Genomic DNA, 18,548 nt, shown 5'->3' with positions numbered 1-18,548 from the left:
GGCCATTTAAGTTTACTTCCCAGAAAGATCCTATTCAAAAGTTTTCTCCCAAATTTGTCCCTAAACCAAAACACCCTCACACAGCCCTGAAAGCGCGGGCCGAGGCTGGGCCGTGTGCACAGCCCGCCCCTGGCTGCGATTGGGCGATTGTGCCGTCACTCTTCATTCTGGCGCGCTGATTGGGCAGAGCGGGGCCAAGCACGGCCCCGGGGCCGCCCCCTCCCCGGGCGCCCCTGGCGCAGCAGAGCCGCCCTTGGCGGAGCGTCTGTGCGGGCCCGGGAGCGGCGGCAGCGGCCGGAGCCCGGTGAGGCGGCGGCGGAGCTCAGAGGCGGCCCCAGCGCAGGTGGGAGCCGCGCTGGGTTGTGCCGGGGCTCGGGGCTGGCTGCGGGCCGAGGGGGCGTCCGGGGGCTCTGGCGGGTTCCTTGTGCCGTGTCCGCCCCGTGTTGCCCGTGGCCTGAGGACGCTGCGGGAGCGGCTGCCCGCGGTCTCCTTGCCGCTGGGGCCTCGGCAGGAGCCGGTGCCGGAGCAGCGCTGCCTCGTCCCGCTTCCTGTGGGTAGCACGGAGGTGGCTGCCCTGTCCCCGGGAGTGTGCGGGAAAATTCGCGTTTCCAGAGGTTTCTGTCCCCAAAGGAGACAGAGGAGTCCTGTAAAAGTGCCTTTATTCCTGAACAAAGGGAGAGGCCATGCGGCATTTGCCATATGGTCTCTCCAACTGTTGTAGTACGCAGCCTCCTTTTTATCTAGATTTTGCCTTCTGCATCTCCCTCTCCCTTTGCCCAGTGGCGAAGGTACTTGGAAAGTTCAGACTTTCCGATCCACCTGCTTCAGTTTCCCTTTAATATGCATCCCCCTTTTGTATTACATCCGATATTCGTGGCTCTGTTCAGTGTTTGTTCTTCTTCTCGAAGTTCAGGAATTTAGCAGGATCTTGGCTGAGCAGCAGTCCGTGTCAATGAGTAACATTTTCTGAAACTGATTTTTTTTTTTCCCGTTACTTCCTTATCTCCAAGTCCCTGACCCTCTCTCCAGGCAGATTCACTGTTTGACTCTGGTTTTTTCTTACTGGGTCCTGTTTGGATTTGGTATTATTCTCAGTGACCTCCTTCCCTGTCCTTTTGGAGCCGTTTGTGGCTCAGGAGGCCTGGCTGCCACCTGCATCCCCTTGCTCCCGTGCTGAATGAGCTGCACTCAGCAAGGTGTCTGTGCATGGTCAAAAGATGAGAGTTGCTGTAGCACAGAAGAGGAGAAAGAGCATTCGTTTAACCCATGGTGTGCCAGGGAACCACAAAACCGTGTCCCATTCCCATCCCTTCCACCTTTGGACTGGAACATGAGCTGCTTTCTTATTTCCTTTGTTATCTGTTTCACCACTTTTCGGTTGTCATCGTTTTGCAAACAGCATCTTGGGTAATTTAATTATCCACACTGTCCTCCTCCTTCTGTTATGCTAATAGATAATCTGATCCCATCCCATGGTGAAATGTCACGTTCTTCGTTTGAGTGGATTGATTGGCCAGACTCAGGAGCTGGATCTGTCTGGTTGGTTATTATTTCGAGGACATCTTGTAGTCTAATTATGCCTTTGAAATGATAAATGGATTCTCTGGCTCCTGATATGAATTTGTTTGGGTTCCCAGGGGCTGCTCCATGTTGTTGTAGGGTTTGTTGCGGTGGCCGTTCATCTTTTCTCCATTTTTGGGCACTCCCTCCAGCCAGGGCTGCATCAATTAATCTCTTTTCTCTAATTAAATCATCACATACTTGGATTCCCAACTGATTTTGCTGAACTTGTGGTAGCAAGAACACTGCAGTGCTCTAATGCTCCCTGTGTGACCTAGACAGTGACAGCACATGTTGGAGTGGGGAGAGGGATGATTCCCCCCCAGTTCTTTTAGTGAAGTTTTCACAGCATTCTCCATTTGCTCTTTTCCTTTGCAGCTGCACCAGTTTCTGTTGCAGAGTCAGATATCCTGAGTGTGGGCTCTGCCTTTAGCTGTGTAAATTCCATCTGTGCAATCAGGTAGAGCTTGGGGTAAGGGACAGAGGGAACCAGCCCAGTTCTTTCCCCAGGCAAGAAGACCCTGGTGCATTGTCCACACTTTTCCCCAGCAGTGTTGATTTGCATTTCTAAAGCTCCTCTCCTGGCTGCCTGGAATGAAGCTTCTCTTCCAGAGCAACCCTTGAATGACTCTCATGTGGCCTTCCCACAATCTGTTTGTTTTTTGGTTTTTTGGTTTTTTGTTGTTGTTTGTGGGGTTTTTTTTTGTTTTGGTGGTTTTTTTTTTTTTTTTTTTTTTATTGATGTGGAGGACATTTATGAATATGGTAGTACAGGAGTTTAGAAGCAGCTGTTGCTGATTTTTTAGAAGTAGAGAAACAGCTTATACTGAGAACACATAAAAGATGAGCTATTAAGCTTGGTTGTAAGGTAGTTGCTAGGCAGAAGTCATATACGTAAGATGTATAATGTTGAAACTCAGCAAAGCGGCACCTAGGCATTTGTCAAAAATCGATAAAGCAGTACTTTGTGGCTTGAATCCGGTAAAATCAAGCTCCTCATCTTTGGCACTACTTAGGCAGGACCCGATGTCCTGGTTGGATGTTGTGAACAGCAGAGTCCCAAGGCAGGGTCTGTGCCAGCTGAGCTTCCTGTCAAAGGGATTTTAGAAGAGACAGGGTTCTGGCCACAGACTGCTTTGAATACCCATCCCTTACCTTCACCCTGCACTGGGTAGAGAATTACCAGGCTAAGGAATTCCAAGGGCCCAATTCCAAGGGAGATAATTCAGTATCTGCCCTATGTCTAGCTCTAATTCTTGCCAAAGCCAATCTTTGTTTCTATCACCAGCTGACAAAGGTGTTCCTTTATTTCCTCATTCATTCTTTCTACTGGACCTGGGCTCTGGGGGTGCCAGGGGTTGTGGAGGTCCCATTGTATTCCTAAAGCTGCCCTAACCCCCTGAAGGATCTTTCCTGTAAAATGAGTTCTCCATCTGAGTCTGTTGCTTCCACAATCCCTTATCTCTGAATTATTTATTATAGAATTACCTTACTAAGTGATGCAGTGATTACTGAAGAAGTCAGAATGCTTTTGGCACCCTGTTAGGTGACATGGTGTTAGCAGAAGATATTTGAGCCTTCCTGCTCAGGGCATTTTAGTCCCAGGCTCTTAAAAGCACACACAGCTCTGCCAGTTGAGCTGACCATGTGGGCAGTAACATGCGCATTGTCTAATTCCCTTTCCTTAATAATCACCTGTCTTGTAACTCTTTTCCCTTCTGTCGTGTTTTAGGACAAATTTGGGAGAAAACCCCTGAATGGGGTCTTTCTGGGTAGCAAACTCAAATGGTCCCTCCCACTAACTGGTCTGGGAAAATAATTTCTTCAGAGAGAAAAAGTGGAAAAAACCATTTTACTTAACAAGCAAAGTACTTACAAGTACTAAGAATGAATAATATGAAACAATAAAACTTCTTGTTTTTGGCATTTTTTCCCCATAGGTTTAAGATTGAGAGTGGACATAGAGGCCCCTGTGTCTATGAGGAAAGGCCTCCTCTGGATCCAGACCCACCCTGAATGTTCTCAAAGGCTCCAGTGTGGGAGGTCCCTGGTGTAATGGGAGCTCTGCCACCCCTAACAATCCATGTCCATGCAGGGGTGGACTTGCACCGCCTGAGAGTGAGCCTGTCTCTGCTTTCACTGCCCTACAGATGGAACCCTGATTCCTTCCCAGGGGCTGTTTGGGTTGGCTCTCCCCTGCCGAGGAGGGCAATGCCTCTGCCAGGTCCTTGTGGCTGAGCCCGTCCCCTGGGTCCTGGTTCTGGGGCCCCCTTGGACCCTGGGGTTCATTCCTCAGGGGTTGCAGAAACTCTGCCATGGCCTTTGGCTTCACCTTGGCCTTTTCCTCACCCCTTCTTGCATTCACCTGCTGTGCCTTTGTGACCAACTGCTCCAGGGGCTTCTTGTGCCACTGCTGCAGCCCCCCTGACTGCCTGTGGGTGCTCATCCTCTGACAGCTGCTGAGCTCTCTGCAAGGGCATTCCTTTCTCCAGTGACCCAAACAAAATCCTTCAAAGATGATCTTGATCCTTGCATGAATAACCCACATTTCCCAGCTGTTCCTTCCTGCTCCTGGTCCTTGTGCTCGCCCTGCCCTCCCCAGCCCGTATCCCAGAGGCGGTGCCTGTCCTGCCGTAGTGTCCCAAGGCGGCTCCCCCGGTGGGCAGGGCCGGCAGCTCCACGGGGCCGGGCAGCGGCCGGGGCGTCCCGCAGCCTCCTGGGGGCCGGGGGCCCCTGCCGGCCCTGCCCGGGGGGTGGTGGGGTCAGGCAGCGCCCGGCGCTGAGCCCCGGCTGCCCCACAGCCCCGGCCCGGCCCCGCAGCTCCCCACAGGCCCCCAGCCCGTGCTCCCGGTGCCGCACCTCTGCGCTCACTCCTGCTGCTCCCCAGCACAGAGAAACCCCCTGAAATCCTGACCTCCTTGTTTCCCTGTCCTGGAAACCGGGGATACAAAGGATCTGGGTCAGCTGACAAATTTTAAGGATAAGACCCTGCTGTAAAAAGTCGCATTCCTCAGTATTCTCTTCCTCCTCTTTTCCATCATCCTTTTTCTTACCACATAGATTCCTCCTGCTGCTTCTTGCCTTAACCATATTCCTGCACACTCGCCTTCATCCTTACCATTCCCAGCACACCAAGACCATCCATCCCCGGTTGTCTAAATCCCTTCTCGATTTCCCTTATTGCCCCTCTGGGTGTCCATGTCCTTAATTACCTGTGGGAGAATGTGCAAACTGCCTCAACATTCTCCCAAGGGACCCTTCAGAGATATTTTGGGATCATCATCCCTTTGGCCATGAACCATTCCTGGCTTTCCCTTTTCCACCTTGCATGGGTGCCCTGCCATGTTTGTTCCCTGAAGATGCCAGTGTCCTCACTGATGAGATTTTCAGTGCTCTCTCCCTGGTGACTCATCACAGCCCCTCCTGATCTGTCACTCGTCTGTCTCCTGGACACTCTCGGGTACCCAATCAATCCCCGATGCTGCCACCACCCAAGGGAGCCGATCACCCAAACTGGGTGAGGCACCTTCAGCTCCACTCACTGCCCGCTGTCCCAGACAGTGGAAGGCATTCCGGAGGAGCCCCAAGGTGTGTGGAAAACTTGACATCACCAGAGGTTTGTGTCCACAAAGAAGACAGAGGAGTCCTGTAAAAGTCATTTCATTCATAAAAAATAGGGAGAGACCATGGGACATTTCCCATGGAGTCTCTCCAATTGTTGGAGTATGACCACAGCATCCTTTTCATCCTAGTTTTCCTGGCCCCATCTCTCTCTCCCTTTCCCCTTTGCCTGAGGTACTTGAGAGGTACAGACTTCCCAATCCACCTACTACATATCCCCCTTAATATGCACCCCACTTCTGTATAGGTAACGATATTCACAGCTCTGTTAAGGCTTGGTTCTTCTCTCTCCAGGTTGATGAATTTATCAGGCCCTTGGCTGAGCAGCAGTCTGTGTGGTCAGTTAATAACATTTTCTGGAGCTGATGGCTTCTTCTGTCCCTTCCTTATGTACAAATGCTTAGCCCTATCCCCGAGCGGATTCACAGCATCTGTTTCTAAAGACACTTTGCTCTTCTTCCTTTCATGGTGGTTCCCTGTTTTCAGGACATCCCCCCTGGAGCAGGGTGTTCGCCCTTGCTGCAGCCCCACCACTCCGGCAGAGCTCAGCCAATCAGAGCGTGTGGCGCTGATGACTCACCAGTTGCCAGGCAGACCCGCAGCTCCCAGCGTTCCCCACCTGGACCCTACCTGTGCCCCCCCCTCGGCCCCAGAGCCCCCCGCGAGGGGAATTTGGCGAGGTGGGAGGGGGGAGCGCCAAGGCCGGGCCCCCCCGCGCTGTCCTGGCGGGAGCGGCTGCAGCGGGGACCGAGTGCGGGCGGGAGCGGCCGAGAGCCCAGCGCTGCCCCAGCCCGACCTGCCCCAGCTCCATCCCTGCCCCTCCGGTGGGATGCTGTGGGTTTGGGGGGAAGAGGGAGCCGGCAGTGGGTGCTGGGCCTGGGGGCAGGAGGAGAAGGGAAGGAGAAGCAGGGTTGAAGAACAAAATGTTCAAAGGATGCATGTGGTAGGAGAAGGTGGGATTGTGCAAGAGAAGGACGAATAGTAGGAGGAAGAGTAGGGACACAGGATGAGGAGCAGGAAGAGGATGCACTACAAGGTTCCACCCCTGCAACCTCTGCAACCTCCCCCCAGCCAATTCCCCCCAGACAGTTCCCCCCTTCCCCTCACATGCAGCAGGTGACTGGGGAGGAGCATACGCAATTTTTGTGGGAGTGAATCTTGGTGTTTCTGAGCTTTATTGGGCTAAAGGTTGGTGCTTTGTGTTTTTGCAAGTGGCTAGAACTTTATGTTTTATAAGAGGTTTTGGCTGATGTTAGGGGATTATTTGATCTGTGTCTTATTGTTAGATTTCTGGGCTGAATCTTGGTGTTTTGGAGGTTCTTCCAGACACAAGGTGCCCATTGACTTCTTGAGATGAACTTGGGCGAGGAAGAACCCCCAGCCTAAGGCGCTCTCCTCTTGTTTTCTCCCTGAACCAGGATTTGTCGTTCCCAAGGCGTGGCCGGATGGAGGAGGAGGAAAAGCCCCAGAGGTCCCGCAGGAGGAGGGGCTGCAAACGAAGCTCAGGGAGCTTCGAGGCGGAAAGAACCTCCTTGTGCCAGGAAGGCCGGAGATCCAGCCAGAGCTCAGAGCTGGTGGAGAAGCCTCATGGAGGGGAGAAGCCCCACAAGTGCTTGGAATGTGGGAAGGGTTTCAGCTACAGCTCCGACCTGACGCGGCACCAGGTGATCCACAGTGGGGAACAGCCCTACGACTGTGGGGAATGTGGGAAGAGCTTCAGCCACAGCTCCAGTCTGATGCAACACCAGAGGATCCACAGTGGGGAAAAGCCCTACGAGTGTGCCGAGTGTGGGAACAGCTTCAACCACAGCTCCAGTCTGATCCGACACCAGAGGATCCACACCGGGGAGAGGCCGTACGAGTGTCCCAGGTGTGGGAAGAGCTTCAGCCAGAGCTCCAGCCTAATGAAACACCAGAGGATCCACACTGGGGAAAAGCCCTACGAGTGTGGGGAGTGTAGGAGGAGCTTCAGCCAGAGCTCTAGCCTGGTGCTACACCAGAGGATCCACACTGGGGAAAAGCCCTACGAGTGTCGGGAATGTGGGAAGAGGTTTGGAGGAAGCCATGACCTGATCCGGCACCAGGTGATCCACACTGGGGAAGGGCACTACACCTGCTTGGAATGTGGGAAGAGCTTTGGATGGAGCTCCTGCCTGAAAAACCACCGGCGCATCCACACTGGGGAGAGGCCCTATGAGTGTCCTGAGTGTGGGAAGAGGTTTAAGACCAGCGCGAGTCTCCTTGTACATCAGCGGAGTCACACAGAGGAGAGGCCCTTCCTCTGCCCCGACTGCGGGAAGGGCTTCAAGCACAGCTCACAGCTCACAGTCCACCGGCGCATCCACACTGGGGAGAGGCCCTACGAATGTCCTGAGTGTGGGAAGAGCTTCTCCAGTAGCTCAACCTTGACCAGACACCAACAGAGGCACCTCTAAGGGAAGCCCTGCAAGTGCCCTGAGAGTGGGAAGAGCTTTGTGTGATGCTCCAACTCCATCCGCCTTGGGAGGATCTGACCCCCAATGACCCAATGACCCCCGTTGGGCAGAGCCCTGGTGATCTGTGATCCTGGTGGTCTGTGTTGGGAAGACATCTGACTATTGGGGCTCTACATCCTCCTGGCTCTCTGTGGGCACCTGGATGAACACAGGGGCAGGAACATCCATCAGGACACAGACTGACACTGGGAATTCCTTGGGAGAGCAGATTTGTTGACTTTCAACCCTGGAAAATCTTTTGCATTCAGTCCTGTCTTCTGGGGGCATCGAGGAATACTGGATGGTCTTGGAGGTCTTTCCAAACCTCAGGCAATCCATGATTTTGATTTCTTATTGTCCAAGGATGTCTTCTGCAGCCAAATGGCGATGAGGTGGCACAAAGACCAAGATTTTGGAGACAGTGGGGTGGAAACCCCTCCAGAAAAGGTTTTTCCCTCCCACCCAAGCATATGGACCCTGAGACTGGGAAAACTTTTTCTTTTCGCTTTGATTTGCATTTCATTTCTCTTTATCTCTTTAAAATATCCAGCATTGGGGTAAAAATAAAGACATTAAACTGAGACGTCAGTAGGGACGTGGTGGGACATAGACATGAAGAGTGACATGAGGATACATGGACAGGGACTTGGCCATTTGTGGGGACATAGGGGACACGGGCACAGATGAAGACGTGGGGGACAATGACAGGGATGGAAACATGGTGGGGAGACAGCCATGGGTGAGGAATGGTGGGACATAGCCATGGCTGGTGCTATGGAGAAAACTTGCAGGGGCTGTGTGGAGGATGCTGGGTTTGAGGGAGTTGAGGGTTCCTGGGAGGGACTTGGAGCATGCTGAGGGCTTGGGCTAGCTGCCCCAGGGTGTTGGGGGCTCCTGAGAGGCCACAACCAGGAGGGAAAGCCAGATGGAGCTGTTCCCTTACAAAACTACACCCCAAAAATCCCCAAACTCAGGGATTCCTCCCAGGAAAAAGCTGCCAGGAGTGGCCTGAATTAAGAGAAAGGGGGAATGGGACCTCCAGACTGAGCAAGAGGGGCCTGTAACCCCCAATACCAAGCATCTGGGACAGGAGTAGTGTATTAGGGGCACAGTAGGGAAGGGGTGGTAGAGTGGGAGAAAAGAGGGGGCTGGAACACCCAAGGTGTGGAGGAGGGGACAGGGACCTCCAAATTGCATTGGGGAGAGGTCCTACTCCTCCATTCTAATCCCCAGATGGAGCTGGGGAAGCTTGGGCTGGGGCCACACTGGGCTCTTGGCCTCGCCTGGGCGCCCTCCATGTGCTCTCTCCCCTAATTCCCCTGGCAGCTTAGGGGGGTCCTGGCACCTTTTGGGGTTCAGGTGCCTCTTAAGGAGTCCCCAGAGCAGGTTGACAGGAGGGGCACACACGAGGATCCCCATTGTCAATCCATCCAGGGCCCGTTCTACTCAATCATGGAGCCCCCATGGGCTCCTCCTAACTCTCCCCACCACCCCCCATAAACGGGACCGGGGCAGATTGGGAAGTTTTATTGGCAGCAATGGGAGAAGCTGGGCAGGGACAGAGTGATAGTGGGGCTGGGGGGACACACGACCCCCCCAAAATCAGTGTAGGGATGGAGCAAGGGGATCTGGGCCTGAGACTGAGAATCTGCGGCTGCTGCCGGTTCAGGAGCTCTGTGGGCAGTGAAAAGGGGGTGACACCGGGCTGGGGGTCCCCGGGGGGAGCACACAGATTCACCCGATTCCCACTGGCCCCCAGGCAGGTGAGCTCCCAGCACCACCAGTACCATCACTATGTCCCCAGCTCCCCCAACACGCCACATCCCCAGTGCCAGGCAGGTGCTGCCAGCCTCAAAAGAGCCGCGCTGTGCCGTGGGGTGTTCCAGTCTGGACAAGTTCAAAGTGTGGGCGGGTGGCATCCTGTTGGGGGTTATGTTTGTTCCTTTTTGTCTTAAAGATTTTTTCCCCATAAGTTGCTAAGAAACAAAGTGCTGATACTTAGATGGTGCTTGACTAACACAAAGAAGGGGAAAGGTCACCGGAGTTTGGGGCAGGAAAAGGACAGGGCTGGGGGAGCTGGGCGAGGGGGGGCGCGGTTTTGCTCTGGGCATCGGAGAGGACGGCCAGACTGCTTTTTGCTGCAGGAAATGCCCACTGTCAACAGGAAGTCCGGTCCTGGGAGATCTACCATCATCTATCTGCTCATGGAATTCTGAGCTCCTTCACCTGCCCTGCTGGAGCTGGGCCAGCTCTGCCCGGGAATCAGGGCTTCTTCAGCACTGTTTTTTTTCTTTTTGCTACGCTGTAGCCCCGCACCCCCACCCCCGCCTGCCAGGACATGCCGCCCTTGCCTTGCCGGGGATAATCCTGCCTTTCCAGTCACCAGCCCCAGAGTTTCCACCTTCCAGCTTGGTGTTCTCGGAGTCCCAAGAGATCAGACTGCCCCGGGCTTTGTGAAACCAAGTCCCTTGAGGTTCCTGTTTCTGTTTATTATTATTGCTGTAGTAGTTGTTGTTTGATTGCCTTGTTATACTTACTAGTAAAGAACTGTTATTCCTTTCCCCATAGTCCTGCCTGGAAAAGCTGCTTTAATTTTCTAAATTATAATAACTCGGAGGGAGGGGATTGGAATTCCCCATTCCTAGAGAGGCCCTGCCCCTCCGTAGCAGATACCTGTTTTTCAAACCAAGACACATCTGAACCCACGAAAGTGGATCCTCTACAAGCCATTTAGAACCCCTGAAATTGGTGGAAAGCATCAGGATTCTCCAAAAAAAGGGTCACCTCCACCCATAAAATGACCAGGAAATCCCCCAAAGCCATTTATAACCTCCCAAACTGGCAGAAGGCAGCAGAATCTTCCCTAATATATGGGCTCCCTGCATCCCTCCCTGTGGGGCCCCAGTCCAATGTCAGAGCCAGGTGTCTCCTCCCCTCCCACTAACTCATCCCTCAGGACTGGAAGGTGCCCCAAATCCTCCTCAGTAACTGGATCGCCCCAAGCTTTTCATCCCAACATGTGGCTGTCTCATTACAGAACCCATCCCAACCATCCTGCTTTTCCCAAACAGCCCCATTCTTGGGGGAGCAGAGCTGCTGCCAGGGGCATCAGTGTGTGCAGGGCATCCATTATTCCCCTCGTGCAGCTCCAAGCTCCTGAGGGTAAAGTCCTGGGTTCTAGGGCTGTCCCCCTCCTCAAATTTGTTGTGTTTAATACCCAAGTGTGGCAAGCCCGTGCCCTGTGGCAGCAGCCGGTCCCGGCACAGCCGCGGGAGCTGTGCTAATGCCCCGCAGTGCCTGGGAGGGAGTGAGGGGATGGGGATTTATAAGGACCCTCTGCGGCCCTCGCCATGCACGAGAAGCTTTTTAGTGCCTGCGATCAATTTTCCTGGGTTTCTGAGCTCTGGGGCCCGAGGTGGAGGCAGCAGGACCCACGAGGCCCGGTCCTTGTGGGTGGCCGGGGTTGAAAAATGCACGGCGGCCCCAGCACGGGTGCCCAAGGGCTGTGCAGAGCTGGTTGGGAACAACCCCAGAACCCCCCTGGTGCCCGAGGGCTGAGGAGAGGTGGTTGGGAGCACCCCACTTGTTCCCTGCGCTTGAAGCTGCTTCCCCAGCTCCGGCTGCCACCTCTGCCCAGCGCGGGCTCGTGGGGTCACCGCTCGTCGTGCAGCTGGAGGGGTTTGATCCGGGCTGCCCTCCACCTGTCCCTTGCTGCGGCCAAGACCCCTCAGTGCTGCCCCGACAAGCTCTCGCTTCTGCTCTTGGTGTTGGGGAGCAGCAAATGCCAGTGTGGTTTTTTTGTTATTTTTTATTCTATTCTCTACTGCCAGCGCTTCTTGCTGCTCTCAGAGCAGTTCTTCCTGACACGGGTGGCGCAGAACTCATCAGTGCTGTTCTTTTATTGTATTTTAGTCTGTTCTCGATGATTAATTCTATTCACACCTCGCACCCACCTCGGTGTTGCCCTTCTGGCCACACCCAGCAGCGCCCGTCCCACAGTGTGGCTCTTCAGTGACACCGGAGGCCGGGGACCACCTAATGTAGTTTTTAAATTCTGTTTTACTCTATTCTCTCTATTTTATTCTATTCACCCCCCATCCATTCTTCGATGCAGCTGCTTCAGACGCAGGCGTCTGAAGTGCCTTTGTGCGGCTCTTTGATTGCATTTTATTCTCTTCTCTGCATTTCAGTCTCTTCTTTCATTCCCACCTCCCCCGTCTCACCGAGCGGCGTCTTCAAGAACCCGGGGCAGCACAAACCCCCCGGGGCGGCTCCCCGGGGATCGGACAGCATGGACGGCCCCAGCTCCTTCCTCTTCCTCTTCCTCTTCCTCTTCCTCTTCCTCTTCCTCTTCCTCTTCCTCTTCCCCTTCCCCTTCCCCTTCCCCTTCCCCTTCCCCTTCCTTCTTCAGGACAGGATTGAGCCCCTGTGGCCACCCAGCTCCTTTTGCTGATCCTGCCCAGGACGAACCGGCAGTGCTGCTGACGGGGCCGCAGCGCAGCTGCCCCATGCCTCAGGGCCGGCCCGAGGAGTGACCGCACGGCTGGGGAGGGACCCCCAATGGACAGGGCAGGGACTGACCCCACGGACAGATCCCACGTTGGAGCAGGGCAAAGGTTCCTGTCCCTAAAGGAGGAAGCAGCAAAAACTGACCGTAATTCCCAATCTCTTCTCCCTGCACCACTGGGCAGAGGAGGGATGGAACCGGGAATTGTGTTGAATTTTCACATTCATCATTACAAGGCAGTGTTGCAAGTGGAGCTCTTCTTTCAGCTTCAAACGGGGGAATCCATCATGGGCTCTGAGACTTCTGTAACCTCAAGGTGTTACTTGATACTGGACACTTTAGTTTTGGCAATATGAAGCCCTTCAGCAGCAATATCTCTCCCACCCACCGGTTTCTGGCTCAGATCCAGCTTGGAACTGGGACAAGAAACCCAAAGTCCCAGCAGAAGTAACTCTGCCATGACTTTATTTTTTTTCATTATTATTTTTAATTTTATTTCAGATATCATATATATATATTACTTTTATTTTCCTTTTTCTGTAATCCCGTGTTTATTCTCTATTTCCCCACCAGTCCTTGTCCTCCTCCCAGAGGTTTGTGGGGTTGTTCCATCCCACAGTCCTTCCTGCCCAGGCACCCATGGCCGCTCTGGTGCAATCAGGCCCCAGCTGGAAGGGAAACCACAAAACTCTCTGGAAATAAACCTGGTCTGGGGGAAAACCCTGCAGGGGGGAATTAAATCCCACTGACAGCCATGGCTGGGAGTTGGAGATTTCAAATGCTCCAAGGGGCCAAAGAGAAGCGTGCTGGGGTCTTGGGGCCTCCCTGGCAGCACCTCCGAGACCCCCGAGCAGAGCGACCCCTCCTGCTCTCCAAAATTCCCAGGTTTGGGTCAGCTGAGGAAAAGAGCTGAAAAAAGGGACTGGAAAGGGGGGAAGCCCAAGGGGCCCCCTCAGCCATTGTCCCTAAAGGAAGAGCTTTTTGCAGGAAAGCCACAGGAAAATCCTCCAGAAACCAAGAAAATAATGATGAATTTTTGAACTCTTTCTCACTCCTGTTTCCAGAAGGTTCTGGCCAAGTTCTGCTGGGAGGAGCCAGGGATGGTGCAGGGGCTCAGAGCCTAATTGGGGAGAAAAGTTTAATTGAGGCAAGGAAACCCTAATTGTGGGGAGAAAATGTGAATGGAGGGGATTTGAATGGGAGGGGATGATTTGAATTGGGGAGAGAAAATTAAGTGGGGAAGGAGCCCCCCAGCCCTCGGCTGTGCCCTGAAGGTGCTGCCAGGTTTCCCTGCTCCGATCCCCCAGGTTGGGTGCACAGAGTTGCCACTGCTCCCTGGGAATGTCACAGCATAGAAAGTCCATTCAAACTTTTACGTTCCCAGTCACTCCCACTAAGGTCCCAGTTGTCCCCAACATGGTGCCAGTTTCTCTGAGTCATGCCCTGTATGGTTCCTTTCAATCTCAGTCCCTCTCAGTAGGAGTCCAGTATGGCCCCAGTCACTCCCTCTAGGATGCCATTTACCCCCATCATGGTCCCAGTTGCTTCGAGCATGATTGCAGTATGAGTCCAGTCACCCCCAGTATGATCCCAGTAACTCTTCCAGACACTCCCAGTATGAATCTGGTTTGATCCCCGTCACTCCCAGTATGATCCCAGCATGGACCAGTTGCTCCCAGTATGATCCCAGCTGCCCCATGCATTTTTCCAATTACACTCTTTCACCACTACTACGGTTCCAGTTACTCCCAGTATGATTGCAGTTAGTCCCAGTATGAGCCAAATCATGCCCAGTATATGCCAACAGCACCCAGTTGCCCTCAGCATGTTCCCAGTAGTCCTCAGTGTGGTCCCAATAAATCCCAGTATGATCCCTTGTGCCCAAATTATGATTCCGCTGGGTCCTGGTCCTGGTATATCTTGACGTCCCAGTCCACCCCAGTCCATCCCAGCCTGTCACATCCCATCCCAGTCCCTTCCCAGCAGGTGCTGCTGTTTCCCAGATCCTGTGCCCCCCTGCCCTTGAAAGCTGCCCCCGCAGCCCCCAGGATGCCGACGGCAATTGGGGGCTTCATGTTGGGCTTCATCTTCCTGGCGCTGGGGCTCAGCTTCTACCTGCGCAAGAAACTGAGGGGGGTTCCTGGGGGTCCTGTCCCCCATCCTGGAGCGTGCTCCACCCTCGGCCCCCCAGCCTGGTGTCACCCCCTTTTCTCTGCCCACAGAGCTCCTGAGCCGCTGGTGGTCGCAGCCCCTCCTAATGGCCTCGGGCCTGGCCGGGACCCCCTGCTCTGTCCCTGCCCTGATTTTGGGGGGGTCGTGTCCCCCCAGACCCGCTGTCACTCTGTCTCCGCCCGGCTGCTCCCAGTGTTGCCGATAAAGCTTCTCAATTCGCCTCGGTCCCGTTTGTGGGGGCGGTGGGGAGGGACTTGGGGGGGACCCCGCGGGACAGCAGAGATTGGAGGGGACAGAAGCGGCCCCAGGATGGACCGGGAATGGGGACCCCCGTGTGTCCCTCCCGTGTCACCCCGCTCTGGGGGGGCCTTGAGAGGCACTTGTACCCCAGCACGGCACCCAGTGAACTCCAAAAGGCGCCGGGACCCCCCTAAGCCGCCAGGGGAATTTGGGGAGGGGGCGCGTGGGCGGCACCCAGGCCAGGTGCAGAGCCCAGCGCCGCCCCAGCCCGACCTGCCCAGGCTCCATCCCGGCTCCTCTTGCCGGATGCCACGGAGTTGGGAAAAGGGGGACAAAGGGTGGCCGCTGGGCTCGGGGGGCGGGGATGGGAGAAGGGATGGAGGAGGAGGGATGAAGAAGGAGCGGGAGAAGAGCCGGAGACAAGAGAAGGAGGTGGGATTAGGAAGGAGGACGAGTGGGAGGAGCGATGGAGGAGGAGTCGGGGCAGGAGCAGGATGAAGAAGAGGGAGAGAGGAAGAGGAGGAAACTGGGTTGCAGGGTCTGCTGTGTCCGCAGCACCTTCAGCCCTGAGAGCATCTCCCCACCTCCACCCGCGTGCCGCAGGTGAGCGGGGAGGTGAAGCCCTCCCTAGATATACTGGGGGGTTCCTGGCAGTTTTTCTGGGGGTTGTGGATATTTCAACCTTGGAGGACGGCAGAGCTGGACCACAAATGCCTTTTGGTGGATAGTGGGGGTCCACGACGGCTCGGGGTTTTCTCTTGGGCGGTGGGGAGGGGTGCAGGTGGTTGCTGCCGGCAGAGCACGGGCGGATGTGGGATGGCCGGATCATCCCTAAGCGAGATCCTAGAGAAGGGGGACAGCAGGAACCACAGGACCCCCATCGGCCCAGGGAAGGGAGACCCGTGAAACACCAAGGTGTGGAGATCAGAGAGGGGGAACTCCTGGGAGGGTTTTTTTGGGCTGAATCTTGGTAGTTTGAAGAGTTTTAGGGACACAACACTCCTGGTGACTTTCTGAGATTGGCTTGGGCAGTAGAAAGCCCCATCCCAAGCCACTCACTTCTTGTTTTTTCCCCAAACCAGGATTTGTCATTCGCAGCCCGTAGCCAGATGGAGAAGGAGGAAAAGCCCCAGAGAGCCTGCACGAGAAGGGGCTGCAAACCCAGCGCAGGGAGCAGCAGGGAGGAAAGACCCCCCTGTGCCAGGAAGGCAGCCAGAGCTCAGAGCTGGTGAAGCCTCAATTTGAGGAGAAGCCCTACAAGTGCTTGGAATGTGGGAAGAGCTTCAGCCAGAGCTTCAACCTGATCTGGCACCAGGTGATCCACACTGGGGAACGGCCCTATGACTGTGGGGAATGTGGGAAGAGCTTCAGCCAGAGCTCCCACCTCTCTCAGCACCAGAGGATCCACACTGGGGAAAAGCCCTATGAGTGCCTGGAATGTGGGAAGAGCTTTAGATGGAAATCTAACCTCAAAAGCCACTGCAAGATCCACACTGGGGAACAGCCCTACAAGTGTGGGGAATGTGGGAGCAGCTTCAGACAGAGGTCCCACCTCATCAGCCACCAGAAGATCCACAACAGCAAACGGGAACAGCCCTACAGATGTGGGGAATGTGGGAAGAGATTCAGACAGAGGTCCCACCTCATCAACCACCAGATGATCCACAAAGGCAAACAGGAATGGTCCTATGAGTGCTTGGAATGTGGGAAAAGATTCAGACAAAGGTCTGACCTCATTAAGCACCAGAGGATCCACACTGGGGAGTGACCCTATGAATGTGGGGAATGTGGGAAGAGCTTTGGGTGGAGCTCCAACCTCATCCGCCACCAAACAACCCACACCAGGGAACGGCCCTACAGGTGCTTGGAATGTGGAAAGGGCTTTAACCGCAACTCCCACCTCATCAGGCACCAGCACATCCACACCAGGGAGAGGCCCTATGAGTGTCCTGAGTGTGGGAAGAGCTTCTCTGGGAACTCTCACTTGACTCAGCACCAACGGAGGCACCATTAAGGGATCCCCTGCAAATGACCAGAGTGCGGGAAGAACTTCATGCTTTGCTCCAGCTCCAACCCCCATGGGAGGATCTGCTTTGGATGATTTCCAGTGACCCCCATTGGGCAGAGCCCTGGTGATCCATGGTCCTAGTCATCCTGTTGTATGGGAGGAAGATGTTGGAGAGATTTCTTTCCCTTCTCCTTGTCCTGCTGTGATTAGGTTTGTAATAAATTCCCTCCTTATGCCCAGGCTGGGTCTGTTGTGCCCATGCCAGTGTTTGGTGAGGGATCTCTCCCAGTCTTATCCCAACTTGGCTAAATTGTCTCTCCTCTGTGCCGCTGGGGAGGGTCAGGGACAGAGTGGCTTTGGTGGGTGCTTGGCGTCAGGCCAGCATTCATGCCATGAGCACCCCTGAGATCCCAGTGTGATGCTGCATTCCCCTCTCCTCCTTTCCAGGTGCAGTGTGATCTGAGAAATACTTGTTAGGTCTTGTCCTTGGAAACAGCACCTGGGCTCAGCTTCTTCCAAGCTTATCAGAAATACTGTGTGCTCCCAGGAATTGCTAAAATGCTCCTGTTTTCCTTATGACCAGCCTTGGAAAATATTCCTCTTGCCTGAATGGCACAACAGTTCTGTTCTCACACTTCTAGAGAAGGGGCTGACCCAAACTGTGGCCGGGATGAAACATTGTTATGACTGAAGCAGACTCTCTTGTGACCCTATCAATAGCAGTCCAAAAGGAAACCCTTTGAGCTCTCCTGGGCCACTGTGGGCTGTGACCAGCAATCTCCCTCTGAGGGGGCCTCTTAGAGGCCTGGAGGATTGCCAAAACACGACGTGTCCTGGGCCGATACCCTCACTCCTCGAGGTCTGATCCTTCACCCAGCAGGAGATGCAAAAATATCTGAAGTGAGGATTTCACTGACCTCTGAGGGAAATTTTTCACAGGTACCTTGCTTGCACTGACTGTTTCTGACTGTGTGTGTGCCCCTGTGCATATGCTATAGCAAATCTGGGAGAAAGACTGCTTTCTTAGATGTGGAAGTACCTTGGATATCTAAGTTAGGCCTGTAAGTAAGGTTCAGTTATAGTTATGAATGTACTGAAATGCAGCCAAGTGTTGTTCTTTTGCTAAGTTGTTAAACAGAAGTTATAAGCTGAGTTAAGTGTTGCTAAATGTTGTTTTTCTGTTAAGTTGCTAAGTAGAACTTGGAAGTTATAGCTATAAGTTAGGTTAAATGCTGTTAAGTGTTATTCTTCTGCTGAATTGTTAAGATTAAGTTACAAGAAGTTAGGTATAAGTTCAGTGTTGTTTCTCTGTTGACTTGCTAGGCCAGAGCTTTAAGTTAAGTTATAAATTAAGGTCGAAGTTGAAGTGCTGCTCATTGTTAAGCTTTTGGGCCATGTTTCTTTTAATCCTTGCCCACACTGTCTTTTATCCCATGCACCCAAACACAACACCCACCCACCCACACCCCCCTAGAGAGTTCTTAGTTCATTTCTGTTTTGGTTGCCGGGATTTTGTTTGGTTTTGTTGTTGCTTGTTTTCTCTTTTTGTGCCTTAGCTGTCCTGTAGGCAGTAGAGTGAATCCCACCAACCAAGTTGTAATTTGTCACTTCATATTAAACCTGACTTTTGCTCATGCCCCTGCCACTGATTTTGAAGCAATCTCAAAGACTGTCACTCATGACAGCAGCACCATGTCCTGCATCACCGAGGGCCCTGACACCGCCCGTGTCACCAAGGGCCACAGCCGGCACCCAACAAGAGAGGGACAGGCTGGAAGCGGCACGGAGCAGCCCCGCACTTGTGGCCTTGTAGCCCCTGCCGTGCCCAGAGCCCTGGGAGGCTTTGGCCACGGTGCCAGCCGACAGCCCCAGCCCCGGCCTGCAGAGCCCTGGGGCTGCAGCCTGGGCTGTTCGGGGCACGGGGAATTGGCCGGCCGGCCGTGCCAGGGCCTTGTGGGCAGCGGCT

General features: G+C 54.2%; 1 pseudogene; it reads left to right on the top strand.

The window, feature by feature from the left end:
• The first annotated feature begins 281 nt into the window (after positions 1-281).
• On the top strand, positions 282-17,939 carry LOC120764583 (zinc finger protein 420-like; annotated as a pseudogene).
• Positions 17,940-18,548: the final 609 nt, after the last annotated feature.

This window comes from Hirundo rustica, chromosome 31 (assembly GCF_015227805.2).
Source record: "Hirundo rustica isolate bHirRus1 chromosome 31, bHirRus1.pri.v3, whole genome shotgun sequence".
In the NCBI taxonomy this organism is placed as follows: domain Eukaryota; kingdom Metazoa; phylum Chordata; class Aves; order Passeriformes; family Hirundinidae; genus Hirundo; species Hirundo rustica.
The sequence above is the reverse complement of the archived record's forward strand: the minus strand, read 5'-3'. Positions and strand labels throughout refer to the sequence as shown.